Genomic DNA, 16,439 nt, shown 5'->3' on the forward strand with positions numbered 1-16,439 from the left:
TGTATAGAGGGTCTAGTTAGAAGCTGGCTGCTGACCTTACTCCATGGAAGCCTTCTAGGATCTGCCTCAGTGGATACCTGAGGCCAGGGAAGGATGCCACAGGCTGAGGAAGGTATCCCCAGGATGCCCAGGAACAACCTTGGATATCCCCTTCAGTTCACCTCCCAGGTGTGTGGCTCCCTGAGAGCCAAGGTATGGGGAGAACTTGCTTGTTCTAGAATCTAGATGGAAAACAGGGCCTTATTTCAGTTGTGGTTCAGGACTTGACCCAATGGCTTTTCTTGCTCATTTCCCATCTCTCCAGAATTAACTGCAGCAGGTAGTGGCATCTGGGGACCCCAGCTATGAGTGTCCTGGCTCCTGACCCACTCAATGCTGTATGTGGAAACTTGTCTTCAGAGCCTGCTTCCTGGTTCTATCAAACTTGTTCACCTTCCCTTCTACCTGGGGCCTCTGTTCCTGCCAACCATGGAAACGAGGGTAATGGCGGCCACAGCTCTTGGCATCCGGGCACTCTGCCTGCTTGTGTGTTGTCTCCCAGCTATGCCAGGCACTGGAACTTGCCTGGTGAGGTCCATTAGGGTCCCAGCTGGGCTGCTGGTTTCTCTTCAAAGCTGTTTTGCTTCTCCTGCCTCTGAGCCCTGATTTTCACCTATTGCAGTTTGCTCACAATCCAGTGGATGGGGCAGTCTGAGGTCTAAATCTGCCTAATATAATCCCAGTTTTCCCTTCACCCTAGTCATGTGGGTCAGGTTCTGGCTGATAGTAATAAATGTGGCTGGAACTTGTCCGGGCCCACCCCTCCGCTAGATTCACTTATGTAAGTAAGTCTCTCTCCTTCCTGCCTCTTTCCCCAGGTCATTTCTCCTAAGAACTCTTGGCCCCAGGAGTTACTTTAGAATTCTTACGTGGGGAGAGCTTGTCATATTTGTCATGCAGCTGTGTATGTGGACTATCGACCTAAGCAGAAGACCGTGCACACGGCATGCCTGGTGTTAGCAGAAATCACGAGGAGGCCAAAGCCCCCTTAATACTGTTGCTTCTTGGTCCCATTAGAGAAGATGGGACCTCAAGGATACCCCTTGAACAGGGGTCTTCTAGATCACAGCAGACAAGCACTTCGTCCTGCCTTGGACAGAGACCAGAATTGGCCCATGGCCTGGTCACCATTGTCCTGCCATAGTTATCCCAGGAGCTGTTCTGTCCTGCCTTACTCTGCTTAGGATCTGTCCTTAGAACAGCCAAGGTCACTTATGAAGCCTCCTTAAACATCTGTCCCACAGACCTTCCAAGTCTGTCACCCTAGAACACATCACCTAGGGTCCTGCCTGTCTCTTCGACCTGAGAAACTTCCTGGGGGGGGGGGGTCTCTCTTCTATTAAAAACTCCACACACACTACTGGACATCAGCTTTGTCATGGCCTGGGATGTAAGAGAGCCCAGTCTCTGACTTTACAGAGCTCAGTGTAATGAGTGACAGGTCACAGTAGTATGTGACATCCCTGGGCTGTGCCAGGTAAAGCCTACACTTGGCATGGGAAGCTTACCAGGAAGCTCTGACTCTGATTCAGAGCTCAGAATTGCATTTCTCCCCAGGGAAGAGCATCTCTTAGCAGAGGTCCTGTGCAGAAGTTAGGGCTGCAGGCACCTTGCAAAGCTTCTTTCGGGGCTGGGTGCCCCCCCCGCTGAGCTGATTAGAAGCAGGTGTACTGAGGTACCCACTGGCTCACAGGGCTGTGTCTGCTCAACAAATGCACATTGTATATGGCAGGATCTCTCTCAGAGGGGAAACATGGCTTAGGTTTTCATCTTCTACACAGCCTTGCTGGTTCCCCTCCATTCTCTCCCGTACATACTTCCCCTTTGAACTTGCCCTTGGGTTGCTAGAGGTCCATCCAGTGTAGGTTTCTGGCTCCCGCCTGCTTTGGGTAGGAGCCCTGACCCTTGGATCAAGCCTTGGGCTGCCTTCCTGCACCTCTGTTCTCTCTATACCAGGGCCCATCCCGATTCCCTGTTGCCCATGAGGTATGTTCTCCAGGGCCTCTCATCTTTCTCTTCCACCCTCCTCTCTTGGTCCTCAGACTTGCCTAACGTTCTCTTTGTGGCCCAGTACCTGGGGTGTTGACTATGTCCTACCTGTTTCCTCTGACCTTTTGGTGTGGCTGCTGCCCCTCAGGCTGCTCTGGCCCCCTTGTTGGCAGTCTACACCTCTGGCTTTGCTGCCAGCACCTGTCCTATGATGGTATAGACCTCAGGACTCCTGCTTGAACGAGGGTCTCTGTTCATGGGTGAGACCAATGTACTAGTTTCACATCTAGACAGCTTTCCTTTCTATCCAAGAGTGAGACTGAACTTCCCTAAATCTGCAGGAAGAGAAAGCTGTAGCCTTGCTGGGGGCACTGGCTCTCCAGGAGTGGCGTGTGACTCTTTCTTGTGCCCCTGGATTAGGCAGTGCCTGGGGCCCTAGCAGCTGGGTCTCTTGGCCTGAGCTGGCAAGGGAGGCTAAGGCCAGATGCAGAGGGTGCTGGGCTAGTATGGCGGCTGGTCTTGGCCCAGACTCTAAGGGTGTCCTAAGCACGTCACGCATAGTCGGGGCAGCGGGTACAGACTGGTATCCCTTCGAGTCTTATACCCTCCCCACCCTTTCCATATCTCCAAAGGAATGGTCTTGGAAGTATAAGAGAACAGACGCTGGGAATACTGAGCATGGATCTACTTCCAGGTACAAGCTGGTTTGCCTCTGGCCTTCTAGACTAGCATCCCCAGGAAGCAAGCATCACAGGCCTGGAGAGGCCTGGGGAGACAAGACCTCCACACACTTCTTGCAATTCTAGCCCTAGGATGTGCTGAGGCTGAGGCAGAAACAACGACCCAAGCAGGAAGGCATCAGCGGAGTGTAGGTGATAAGCAGAAGGAAGGGATGATATCTCTGGAATCTGTCTGGACCCAGGCAGCATTTCTGGGGATGGGAGAATTTGCTCACAACTGGCAGAAACTGGAGAAGGGAGGGCAAGAGGCTGAGAGGGTACCAATATACTAGAAGTTCTAAGTTTTCTATATAGGTCCGAGGTCTGGCTGAGCATGGAACAGAACACAGGATAATAGAATCAGCATAATCCATGGTTGCTAGAGTGAAACTCGCCTTGGAGGGCTTGAGCCAGGGGGCTCTCGTGGACAAGACTGGGCCAGTCAGGTCTATCTAAGCATCTCATGTTCCCCAGCAGAGATTTGCTGAAGTACTTGGTGTCCTTGTCATACTTCCAAGCACTAAAATGTAATAGTCTCGGAGGTGGAAATAGGCTACCAGCATTAGACCTTTGTAGAGAGAAGTCTTGAGGCATCTCTCCTGGGTGCTATGGCCTCCTGACCTCTCTACCTCTGCACAGGGAGATCAGTGCTGCTTAGAAACTCTGCTCTGATACAGTGAAATCCTAACAGCGGGGGTCTAGAGCAGGGACTTTTTCTAGCAAAGGGCAGCTCTAAGTGTAAGCCTGTCCAGGCCGTCACTCACCCCTGGCTTCAGTACCACCTGAAATCAGGCTGAGGCCACAAGTACAATAACCCTCAAACACAGGGGTGCCTTTCTCCAACCTGAGGCTTTCAGTGGGGAGAAGTGGGTATGTGGGGAGGGTAAGCAGGAGGCAAGAGATTGGGGCTGGGAGAACCAACCCTCTACGGCGGCCAGACCCAAGGATGGTGACCAAGATGGTGGAAGGAGGTGCTGCCATCTTCAGCTTGTATACCCCCAACTTGTGGACTTTCTTTGGAACCCAGTAAAGATCACTGGGTGGACTAATCTGGCCTGAAACACTGGCAGCGATGAGAAGGCACCAGAAGCAGAATTTCCTAGAAGTTTTATAGAAGGTGTTTTAAGTCAACAGTCTATGTTTGAACTAGAACTTGTATCAGTAGCTGAGCTCGAATCGAAGCTGGAGACCACTGGCTTGGATGCGGGCCCCTGGTCCACGTGCTGGCAAAGCTCAATACATCAGTTTGACTAGTGGTGGTCCTGCAGCTGGTTGTAGCATCAGGATGCCGAACGATCGTTAGATTCCACAGTCACTACTATGGAGCAGCCAAAAGATCTCCCCAGCAGGCGTGAAACTGCCACACGAGAACCAGGGATCTCTTCCTTTATTTCTTCCTGGGAGCATCAACCTTCCCTGTGAGTGGCTCCCGACTTTGTTTTTCCGGTAGAATCTAGGACAAGCAGGCGACTGAACAAGTAGAGTCCAAGCAAACTCTGTACCCATCCGACCAGGCTGGTGTACACAATGGCTGAGGCCATCAGGCCCTAGACAGATGTGCTGAGAAGGCCAAGCCACGTCTGCCCACGGGACTAGCAGCCCTAGTGTGGGTTCGCACCTGACGACACACACGGCTCCTGACCCCTCTGAGAACCTGCAGTAGGTTCACATAGACTGTGAACCTGGTGCTAAAGCAAGACTCTGACACTCAACAGAAGTGGCTTCTCACCTGTGGCCCAAAGCTTTCCCTGTGTCCTTATTACAGCTCACGGACGTCTATTCAGGTAAAGAATTCCATCTGTACACTGGAATTTGGGTCTCTGTATATATCTAACTGGTCTGCCCTGACCTCCATCATACATTGTCTTCCATTCACCATATGTAAGGTCCCAAGGGCACCCAGTAGCATCACTAGGGGCTGGAGTCTTGTGCTAAAAAGACAGAAGACCATCTCAGCACAAATATCACCATGGTGGGAGGCTTGGACTCAATATCCAAGACCATTGCTCTGACCTGCTTTACCTGTATAGGTTCCAGAATTCTTGGGAACATGGAAGGAAGACTTGGGCCAAAGCCAATGTGAAGGACAGAAAAATCTAGCAATTGTGTTTGGCTAGAGGCCAAGAATGAGTAGATCAGGGCCCGGACTACACGAGCCACCTGTTCCCCATCCACGAACGCATGCCTGGAGGGCATGAGCCAGCATACCGTAGCCTCCAGTTGCAGGAGGCCATGTGAACCCATGGCCTGGGGTGGGGAGAGATGGGACCCGGGAGTAGCAGATAACATATCACGTAGCCCTGCTTCTGCACCAGCACGGGGTCATGGCAAAAGGATTGCAGATGGAATGGGAAGCGCTATGGTCACGAAGGGCAGGGGTGAAGCGGGGCTGGACATTGTAGTCTGGATCACTGGGTATCATCCTAACCAGGCTGTTAATAGCACTTTCTTTTCTCGCTTACCCTGTTTTCTGCCCAGAGTCAGGCACTGCCCTGGCACCCTGGTGATGGTGGCCTTGCAGCCCAGGCCCTAGGCATGGAAGCTGCCTTCTGATGGTGGCTGTGGTTTGGTTTCAGGGATGTTCCCTTGGTGGCTCTATGGACAAAGGCATTCTCAAGGGCAAAAAAACCAGTAGGACAGCATCTGTCTGAAGCCTGGACTGTGGCCCTCCCTGAGGAGTGGCAGAGACGGCAAGGGACTTCCATCCTGTGCGAACAGGTGAGAGCCAAACCTGGGGAAGTCAGGGTTGTGTGGATGAACCTAGCCGTGCTGGCTGACTCTGACCACCACTTGTCTGAGTACTTCTGCCTGTACCTGGATTTTTACCATTTTGGTCCTAGAGGGAAGCAGCACCCACTTGTCATTACGGAAGCAAACTCGGATACCCCCTCTTGCAGGTAGAATGTAGACACGGGACCAAGGCTCCATTGATGTGCCCTCCCTGGATTTGGAATAGAAGCCAATGAGGCGAAGCTTCAAGGACTCTGGATGATAACCTTCTCTCTGCTAACTGTGACAAATGCAACAAGATCAGGTTCCAGGCAGCACTGGAGATGGCCACATCTGTCACATCAGCAGTGTTGGCTAGAGCATCTAGTACTCAGTGGTGGGGCTGGGGTATCCTCACCAGACAGGTCTGCCGTGTGCCAGACTCCAGCTCTCCTGAGGATCCTGCAGGCGACTCCCAGTCTTCATGAGTTCCTTTTTCTGCTTGTCTGAGTCCCTCTGCCTGTACCTGCATTTTTACCGTTTTGGTCCCAGTGGGAAGCAGCACCCACTTGCCATTATGGAAGCAAACTCGGATACCCGCTCTTGACTTATAACCAAGAACCTTGCCTGAGAGAACGGCAAGCTGGGCTGGCTGGCAAAGTTTTTGTTTTTGTTGCCTTATAACCAAGAACCTTGCCTGAGAGAATTGCAAGCTGGGCTGGCTGGCAAAGTTTTTGTTTTTGTTGCCTTATAACCAAGAACCTTGCCTGAGAGAACTGCTAGCTGGGCTGGCTGGCAAAGAACTAGACCTTAAAGGAAATGGACTGCATTCTGGCCCAGCTGGGGCTGAAGGCGGTGATAATGCAGCTGGTATGAAGCTGTGAGATTCTCACAGCCTGTGGCATGTGGAAACAGAACAGTGGCTGAGAACAATGGGCTTTAAGCTGACAAGTGACCACTCAGCTTGGTCTTGTCACATCTTTCATGCTGCTCAAAGGGAGTGGTCTGTCACCCAGAGCTGTGCTTCAGTGGACACACTGCTGCTGGGCCTTCCTTACATCCTGTCGGTAAGAAGCATTACACTCGGTGGGCTGCTTTTGGTTTCTGAAGACAGCATATGCCATATTTGTTCCGGTTTCAGTGGTGACCTAAAAAGGCTGGCTTTGAGTGGTGCCCAGAGCAGTAGCTCTGCTCCTTGGCTCCCAGGATCCAGAAGAATGTTGGTGTACAAGTGTCTGTAGCAAATCAGGATGCATTATGGAACTCCTGGCAAGCCCTGACAGGGGCGTCCACTGAGATTCTCCTGAGGTTTTAAGGCAAAGTGAGGCTGCCTTCTGCAAGTTACTGTTCTTGAAGTGGCACTTGACTTGCTATTTGGTCCCTGGTAGAAAGTGGATACAGTCTACACAAACCAGCTGTGATGTACCCAGCCGTCACTGGGCATGCCCAGTGGTTCATCAAATGGAAGTTCTACATAAGAGCAGGTCCAGCTAGGTCTTAAGAACACATGTAAATTACACGAGTAGTTGGTTAACATAATGACTGTGCATGCCACCTATCCGTCGATCCATCCTTATCTCATGGACAGAAACCTAAATACAAGTCTAGACAGTATACTAGTCTCAGCTGGATAGACTGCTATAGTGTTCTAGCCCCACTCAAGGTGACCTTGAAGGACCGCAGAAAAGGAAGCCTTTCTGACAGGCAGGACTTTGGGCAGGCCATTTTATCTCTTGCCTGGAAGGGCAAATGGTCTAAAAAATCTACACAGACCTGTAAAGGTTAAGGCGATGACTGCCAGTCATGGACTTGGGAGCAAGATTATATGATTAGCGACAAGGAGGCTTAGGGAAGAAGTACACAGGTAAAATTCTGTGGCGCTATCCCTTGCGAATGCTCACAAAGGCCCCATTCTGGAGACGGCTCTCAATTAGATGAGCTAGGTGGTCTGCCCTCTGACTGGTCAGCCTCCTTCCTCAGGCACCCCAGTGCTTGCTGGACTCATGAATGAAGTGGTATGGGGGCAAGATCGAGGCCATGCATGGATCAACTTCTCATACGGACTGAACTATGAGAAGTTCAGATACTGAGACCAACTTGCCAGCAACAATGACCCTGAGCCCCCCGATAAAGTACATAAACCTGGGAAAGCAGTCAGCTACCTGATGGAGGGTTCCCTTCACTGGACTCATATAGAGCTATGTGCCATTACCAGAACAGATAAATCCAAGGAATTATACCTTTCCCTGCCCACCCAGTGTATTAAAAGCATCCACGAACTTGAATATCCTCCATCCACTGCATCTCATGAAGGAACTAGTTTCTTGGCGTGAATCAATAGGCTGAAGCCCATGGAATCCTCTTGTGTTCACATGCATCCCACCTCCCAGAAGCAGCTAGCCTTATAGGACTGTGGAATAGTCCATGGAAACTTCCATCATTGTGCTACCTCGGATTCACTGCCTGGGAGGTTGCAATACTATCAGAAGCTGTGGTATGTGTTCTAAACCAGAGACTAATGGGGTGGTGGTTCCTTCACAGCCAGACTGCTGGGATCCAGTTACTGAATGGTGGAAAAGAAGGTGGCGCCTCCCACTGTAACAAAGGCTCTATTCATTAAATTTCCCCTTCCCAGGTTTCTGGCCTCTGCTAGAGCGTTAGTAGTTAAAAAAGAAAGGATCTTAACGGAGAATACAAGTATCGTTGAACTAGAGGTAGAGACAAGCTCTAGTCATTCCTCTGCTACTTTGAACAGCAAAGGTGGGTTGGGGGCAGGTTAACAATGTTGGCTGGGGTGATCTTGTCTAAGAAAACAAGATCACTCGATGCAATAGAGGCAGGGGGTGTGCAGGCACAGTCCAGGCAATCCCCTGCCAAAGCGCCTTGTGCTCGGGTGGGTTAGCAGGACCACAGCAGCTCCTACTAGCAGGGCCACCAACAATATGGTTCTCAGTAATGAAGGTCTGGCCCTGCCAAAGCGCCTTGTGCTCAGGTGGGTTAGCAGGACCACAGCAGCTCCTACTAGCAGGGCCACCAACAATATGATCTCAGTAATGAAGGTCGGGATCATTCCTCCATCTAAATAACCCAATCAGCTGAAGTTTCCTGAAGGCAAAGGGAACAAGGAAGTCTGTCTTGGAAGATGGGTCACAAGTAACCATGGCCTTGTTCTAGTAAAATGTCCTTACGATGATCGTAGTGACTTATGTTTCCCCCGTTCTGTAAGGGGGACAGTTGACACTTTAGTCCATAGGTCACAATATGACAGGATTGGGATAAAACTGAGTATCACCTTATATTGGATTACAGTAGAATACAGCTGACTTGGATACTCCCCTTGCTAGGGGGACCAGAGAATGGGTATCTAATAATTGTATCACACTTCCTTGAAGTATAGGAAGAGTGGATGTTGACGTTAGGTACCAAAAAGGGGTGGACTGAAGTGAACATTTAAGGATGACTTGCTGTGAACTTGGCCCTCTGTCTAGATGTTTGCCCTTTGGATATGTCTGTCTTATATGAAACTATAATTTGCCTCAGCTAATCTTATAGCTCACACCTGAAGGTGAAAGCAGTGGGATCTTGAAGCAGTTCTAGGCTGTGATTTTTTTTGGTGGGGGTGGGGAGGAAGGAGTGTTCTGGCTGATCCCTGTTATCTGCCTGAGTCATTACACGGGCTATATATTCAAATTCCTTTTCGGCTTAAATTAGTGTTTCTGATCAATATAGCCATTGTGTGACAACACTGAAGATACTCTAATGCGTGTTCTTTGGCCTTGGTTAAGGCACTACCCCAGGCTGAAGGCCCAGCCTGTCCCTTTAAGCCTGTATGACCTGTCACAGCTCCTACCTTTTCAAAGCCAGCTCCTCTTCATTTGCTGTCTAATCTTGATACCTACACACAGGCAGCATCTGTCAGAGTATGGTTAGATCTGCTCATGAGCCTTCCTTTATGGGAAAGTGGTCTTAACTGGTCTTGGAGTGTCTAAGAAAGATATCTTCAGCAACCCCTGTCCTGCTGACCTCACACCCTGGTTATGCTTGGAACCCCTCTTGACCACCAGGCCCAGTGCCCTAACTGCCCTTCACTTCTATCCTAGAGAAACTCCACCAGGAGTTAAACCAAGCCAATGCCCCTCTTGCCCCTGACTGTTCTGTGTCTCTCACTCCTCTGACCCAGAGGCCTTATTCTCACCTGTGCTTTGCCTGCATGGCTCAGAGCTTGGGTGCAAGAGGCTCAACCCTTCAACCCTTTTCCAAACCCAGAGGAGAGGAATGGTCTGATCCTGTCCTTTGCCTTGACATCTTCCTTCTAGGGCTCCTGGGGGCTGTAAGCAGCTTGAGCTGTAAGAATCAGTACCTTTCCTTCCCTCCATCCCTCTCATGAGCACCAGGACCCCACCAGGCTTGTCCCCCTCTCACTCTAGCAAGGGTTTGCTTACTCTCTAAGTACCTATTTAGGTTTGCGGGATGCGGATGGATTTGACATCACCCCTCTTCTTAAGGACCTCAGTACGAGGTGGGGGTAAAAGGCCCCTGACTGAATTTAATAGCAGGTGTGAACCGGATGTGCCAGACGTGGAGTAAAGGCTAAGAATAAGAATCGTTTTTGTAGACCAGGAAGCGGAGAGTCATACATAAGTCCCCCATCTACCACTGCCTCTGTCTACCCTGGATTGCTGCAGAAGCATCCTAGTTGGTCTCTGGGTTTCCATTCCACGCCCCCACTCACTCTCAATATTTCAAGTAAAACTGTTCCAAGCACACACCAACATAGTTTTTCCCAACAGAGCCCATGGCTCCTAGTAGAAATTCACATGCTCTGTTCAATAGGGCCATGGTTAACTCCACTGACTGCTGTTCCTTCCAGAAGCCGCTCCGATGCATTTATACGTTGCTGTTCCCTTTGCCCAGAGCTCCAAGGCAGCCCTGATGCCCAGGAGGCAGCAGCAGTGTCCAGCATGTGCTGGGCATGAAGGTGGGAAGGACTCAGTCTCCTCATTCAGATTGAAAATACGCTGACTGGCAGATACTTTTCTCACCCCTCTGTCCCCAGTCCCAACAGAAACTCTTCCTGGGCCACCAAGGTGCTGCGAAGTGTCTGCCATGCCACTTGGTGACCTTTCTAGGGTGGCAAGGAAGGAAATGTAGGGCTTATCAAGAGATGACCACACTAACTAAGGTTTACTGGGCACTTAGGGTGCTTCTGAGTGCTTCACAGGCATTAACTCACTGAGTCGTCACGCTAACACCATAGAAGGTGCTATTGTCTCATTTTATAAATGAGGAAACAGGCCTGGAAGAGTTAAGTAATTTGCTTAAGTTTATATGGCTGGGAAGTGGCAGAAGCAAGATATGATCTTAGACTGTCTAGTTCTAGGGTACTGGGGTTCTCTGGAGAAACAGAACCAATAGGATATATATAGATCCTTATTATAAAGAATTGGCTCACATGATTATGGAGGTTGAAGAGTCCCATGATCTGCCACCTGGAGACTCGGGAATGCTGTTGGTAGAGTCGCAGCCCAAACTTCAATCCCTGAGAAGCAGCAGCAGGTGCTGCTGATGTCAGTCCTGGTCTGAGTCGAGGGCCTAAGAACAAGAAGATGGATGTCAGGTCAGGTGGAGAGCAGAGTAGACCTACCTCTGCCCTTTTTGTTCTATCTAGGCCCTCAGGGGGTGGAATGATGCCCTCTATAATTGATGATGAGGGAGATCTTTACTCAGTTTACCTATTCAAGTGTTAATCTCTTGCAGAGACACCCTCACGAATACACCCAGAAACAATGTTTTAACAGCTCTCTGGGCATCCCTTAGCCTGGTCAAGTTGATACAGAATTAATCATCATAGGTGTATACGTTTTTCCCCAGTGAAAACAATTCAAACATAGCCCAGCTGACAGACTTTTACAGGGAACGTCGATACACTATTAACATTTCACTAAGCTTGTTTTTATAACTTATCTGTGCATTCCCATCTTATATATACTTTTTATTTTGGCTGTGTCGGGTCTTATTTGTGGCACATGGGATCTTTAGTTGCGGCAGGCGAACTCTTAGTTGCGGCATGTGGGATCTAGTTCTCTGACCAGGCTTCGAACCCAGGCCCCCGGCATTGGGAGCGTGGAGTCTTAGCCACTGGACCACCAGGGAAGTCCCCCATCTTATTTTTGATGTGTTTAAAAATAAGCTGTATATATTTGTATACTTCCCCTAAATACCTCAGCATGAATATTTAAGGTTTGATTTTTTCACTTGATATAAAATTGGCATGAACTCATTTTCAACCAGCTTGCTCTACTGCTTCTGTATACGGCACAAAACCGACCAGGCCATCCTACAGTTGTCATTTTGTGACAGTTTACTGAACTGCCATGTGTGAGAGGATCAGGTCTTATGAAGGTGGATAAAACTCCCTGCTAAAGGAGTTCACACTGAATGCAAAACTGAGCAGCACGCAGTGAGAGGAATGTGCAAGTACAATGGAGGCACGGGATGTATGAAGCTGTCCACACAGAGGGAAAATCAGGGAAGGCTTCACAGAGGAGGTGCTGGGTAGAAATTCGAAGTAAGACTGGCAACTAGCCAGGGATGGCTCCTCAGGTGGAAGGCACGGCATGTGTGAAGGCAGGGAGATGTGAACTGGGGTGGCTTACACAGCTGTAGGCAGAGCATAGGATGGGCATAACGGGTGTTACTCTCCTACTTCTGCAGTGACAAATGACCACAAACTTGGTTTAAAACAAAAATTAATTTTCTTACGGCCCTAGATGTCAGAAGTCTATAATTGTTCTGTCTGGGCTAAAACAAATGTGTCGGTGGGGCCACTCCCCCAGAGGAGAATCCGTTTCCTTGTCTTTTCCAGTGTCTAGTCTTCCTGCATTCCTTGGCTTGTGGCGTCCTATCTTCAAGGACAGCAATGGCTGGTGCAGCCTTTCTCACGTTGCACATGTCTGACACCGCCTCCACTGTCACATCTTCTCTGTCTCGCTAGTCTCTTTGTAAGGACCCTTGTGATTATACTGGGCCCTCTGGGATAATCTAGGATAATCTCTCCATCTCAGATCCTTAAATTAATCTCATTTGCCACGTGCCTTTTGCCGTGTGAGATAACAGTCATAGGTCCCGGGGACTGGGATGTGGACATCTTTGGAGGAGCATTATTCTGCGTGCCAGTGGGGGACTGGGTGGCCCGGACCATAAGGGCTGTAGGAGTTGAGCTTGGCCTGGGGCTTCTAAGGGGGAACAGCCTTGGATGGACTTGACTTGCTAGAGGAAGGGCTGGGTTGAGTGTGCAGTGCGAAGGGGCAGTCCAAGCCTGGCCATGGTCTTCTCTACCTGTCAGCTCGGTGCAGAGGAGAAGCCCAGGAGGAATTTGCAAAATGAACAAAAAGTGAGGTGCGTCTGTCTGGCTGCCAGATGGTGGAGGACCAGCCTCTCTGGTGAGCCAAGGTCAACCTGGGAGGGAGCTGCGGACCACGGCAGGAGGGTGACTCTCCTGGGAGACCCTAGCGTAATGCCCCCTCTCCACACAGCGTGAGGATTAAGACAAGCCTATTACTGTTTCCTTGTCACTCTATCACCCATCTAATGGCCGTCAATAGTAGTTGAATGAGAATTGATGGGGAGATAGATTTAATTAACCCGGTGTCAGCAGCTGCAGGCCACCCTTTGTGTGCTAATAGAGCGGCTGCTGGTCCTCTCCCACGCTTTGCTGGGAGCCCAAGGCCAGCGGAGCAACTGGGCATGTCAGCCAAGGTGGCCAGGCAGAGGGGAAGCAGGGGCTCAGCCTGGGCCAGCTGCTCCCCTCCTCCGAGAGCAGGCGGTCACCTTGTCAGCCTGACCGTGCCACCTGGCTCTGCTCTCGTCTGGAGATCTGAGCAGGGCGAGGTTGAGGGCCCAGAGCCCACTACAACTCTCCCCCGCCCCCAGCCTGAAGACAGGCATGCCGCCGGCCCAGCCTCGCATCCAGGTTCCCCCGACTCCCGCCTGTTCCTGCTGGCCTCCCAGAAGGACGTGCCTTCCTCACACCTCTCTGCCCACTCTTTCATTTCCTGGGCTCCACAGGCCACCCAGGCCGACAGCCTGCCCCTGGGGTACAGTCTCCCATGCTACTGCCCACCCACCCCCTCCTTAGCTGCCTCCATGTGCCAGCCTAACCCTCGGCCATGTACGAGCAGAGAGCAGGCCCACTGCTACCTCATGGGGCAGGGGACCCGGTGGGGAGTGGTGCCAGGAGGCCTCAGGACGCGGCCCCGCTCAGTTGCCCACCTTTGTGTGCAGGTACCCCACCTTCTCCTTCTGTAAAATGGGATCTTGGACGAGTGGTAATCCAGGTGGGCAGCTAGTAGCTGGGGCCGACCATCTGGGCTTCTCTGATGCTGTGTCCTGGGACACTGTGTCCTGAGACACTGTGTCCTGAGACACTGTGTCCTGAGACGGGGTCCCACCGTGGGAGATTGGTAATGAGGAGACACGAAGGGGAGGACTCAGTGCTTTACACTCTTCTAAGTGGTAATGTCCATGGGGACAGGACTCTGTTGCCTCCACTACGGCTGTGTGCCCAGCACACAGTAGGAGCTCTGTCAGTATTTGTTGAGGGGAAACTGTGCTTGGGCCTGCTCTAGGCACTGAACGTGGAGGGCCTGGCCCCTCAGGAAGACCTGGACCATGGTTGTGGCCCAGATGAGACCAGCTGCCTGGCAGGGAGTCTATTCCGGCGACCCCCAGCTTCCCACTCATTGTTCTGCCCCTCCGCGGTCTGTGACCTTGGGCAATCACTTTAGCACTGGGAGTTCCAGTCTGTGGGCACAAAAATTCTCTCACGGGTGTGACACTGGACTCAGTGAAAGTGGACCGGGCCCAGGACACATGCTTGGTCGGTGTTTATCACCTGCTCCCTGGACCCGGTATGCACACAATACCCACCCCTAGCTTTGATGGGGGCGGAGTTTTGGAGCCTGGAATCCAGAGGCCCCCCCAGACTCTGTCTCCGAGAACCCCAGATCACTCCTGATGAGTGAGGATTGTCTCAGCCTGGGTATCACAACAGGGAATATCTGGGTACTGACTTTGAGAGGTGCCTGAGGGTTGACAGACTAATAAATACAGACATTTTCCCACCTTCCCTTGTCACTCCAGTCCTGGGCTGGAGACCTCTTTAGGTTGAGACAGGCAGGTCCACGGTTCCCACTGGCCACCTCTTCTTAGAACAGCGGGTCACCGAGGAGGGCCCACACCTGCTGGGGGCAGGCGTGCGGGCAGCGGCTACCCGACTGAACAGGCCACAAGCCACCCAAGCGTCCCATCTGGCAGTCTCCATTCTCGCTTCACACCTCCACTGCCTTTCATTTTCAGCTCTGATTGGTTTTCTTGTTATAACACATACCCCAGGCCCCGTCTTTGACCCGGGTGATGGATTCAGCCGCTCCCTGGGACTCCAGCTGTCCGGTGCTGCTGGGGGTGCTGGGAGAGACGGTGGAGGAAATTACCCTTCAGGTTCCAGGCTCAGCCAGGGTGGGGGGCGCCCTCCCCAGAGCCAGGAGGTAGCTTGAGGCTGAGCACAATGGCGGGCTGGGGGGTGGTGGCGGTGGGGAGGAATGTCAGGCTCTGTCATGGGAAATGGATCGTCCCTCTCTGGGCCTCCAGTTTCCCTTCTAAACGAGGCAGTCTGGTGGTTGTGGAGTGCGCATCTCTAAGACGTGGGAAGTCTGAGTCCTCGGACAAATGGGACATTGATTTTCCTTCATGCTTCTGGATGTACCTGCTCCAAGCGTCTGCCTGTGCTGGCTAGGCCTCCAGAGAGAACCAACCAAAAACTAGCAGTAAATGGTCCTTGCCCTGCTGGACCTGGAGTGGGAGCAGGGCAGAGGAGGGGCCACAGGATGACCAGAGCCTTCTTCCTCTGAAGGGTTGAAAGGAGGCAAGGGTGTGCCAGGAAATCCTTCCTAGACCTGCAGCCCTCAGGACCCAAATGGAGCCCCCCACCCAGGATCTTGTCACAGAAAATCATAGATGACAGGTTGAGGGTGGCTGTACCCCAGCCATGTGGATGGGGTAGTTCCAGCCATCAGATGTTTGGGGTGCCCAGTGCTCAATAGCTATTTGGAAACATCTGGACATTTGGCTGAAATTTCACTTTTCAGACAGGTGTCTGTCGGCCAAGATGACGGAGAAGGGAGACCCTGAGCTCACGTCCTCTCACGAGCACACCAAAATCACAACTCTCTGCAGAACAACCATCAATGAAAAAGACTGGAACCGACCAGAAGAGATCTTCTACAACTGAAGACATGAAGAAGGAACCACAACGAGAGGGGTAGGAGGGGCGGACTCGCGATATAATCAAGTCCCATAACCTCAGGGGGTGAGCGACCCACAGACTGGAGAATAATTAGGTTGCAGAGGTTCTCCTACAGGAGTTAGAGTTCTGAGCCCTACGTCAGGCTCCCCAGCCTGGGGCGGGGGGGGGGGGGGGGGGCGTGTCTGGAACCAGGAAGACAAGCCCCCAGAGCATCTGGCTTTGAAGGCCAGTGGGGCCTAATTGCGGGAGACCCACAGGACTGGGGGAAACAGAGACTCCACTCTTGGAGGACGCACACAAACTCTCACGTGCAGCGGGACCCAGGGCAAAAGCAGTTATTTGATAGGAGCCTGGGCCGGACCTACCTGCTGGTCTCGGAGAGCCTCCTGGGGAAGGCGTGCAGGGGAGTACACTGCCGACACTGGCGGCAGCCATTTTGGGGAGCTTGTTCTGGTCACGAAGCTGGTGGGCGGGGCCGTTGCGCGGGGCGGGCTGCTCCCTCGCTCGTTAGCGTTGGACCGGCCCCGCCCAACAGCCTCAGGCGCCAGTGCTCAGAGGCCTCAGGCCGAAGCAGCCGCTTGGCCACAGCTGTCAGCATACAGGCTGCCTGAAGACTAGTGAGCCCACACCCGCCTCAGGACGTGGCCCTAGACACGGCCCAGCCCACCAGCCGGTCAAAT

The sequence above is a fragment of the Pseudorca crassidens genome, chromosome 16 (assembly GCF_039906515.1).
Source record: "Pseudorca crassidens isolate mPseCra1 chromosome 16, mPseCra1.hap1, whole genome shotgun sequence".
Classification (NCBI taxonomy): domain Eukaryota; kingdom Metazoa; phylum Chordata; class Mammalia; order Artiodactyla; family Delphinidae; genus Pseudorca; species Pseudorca crassidens.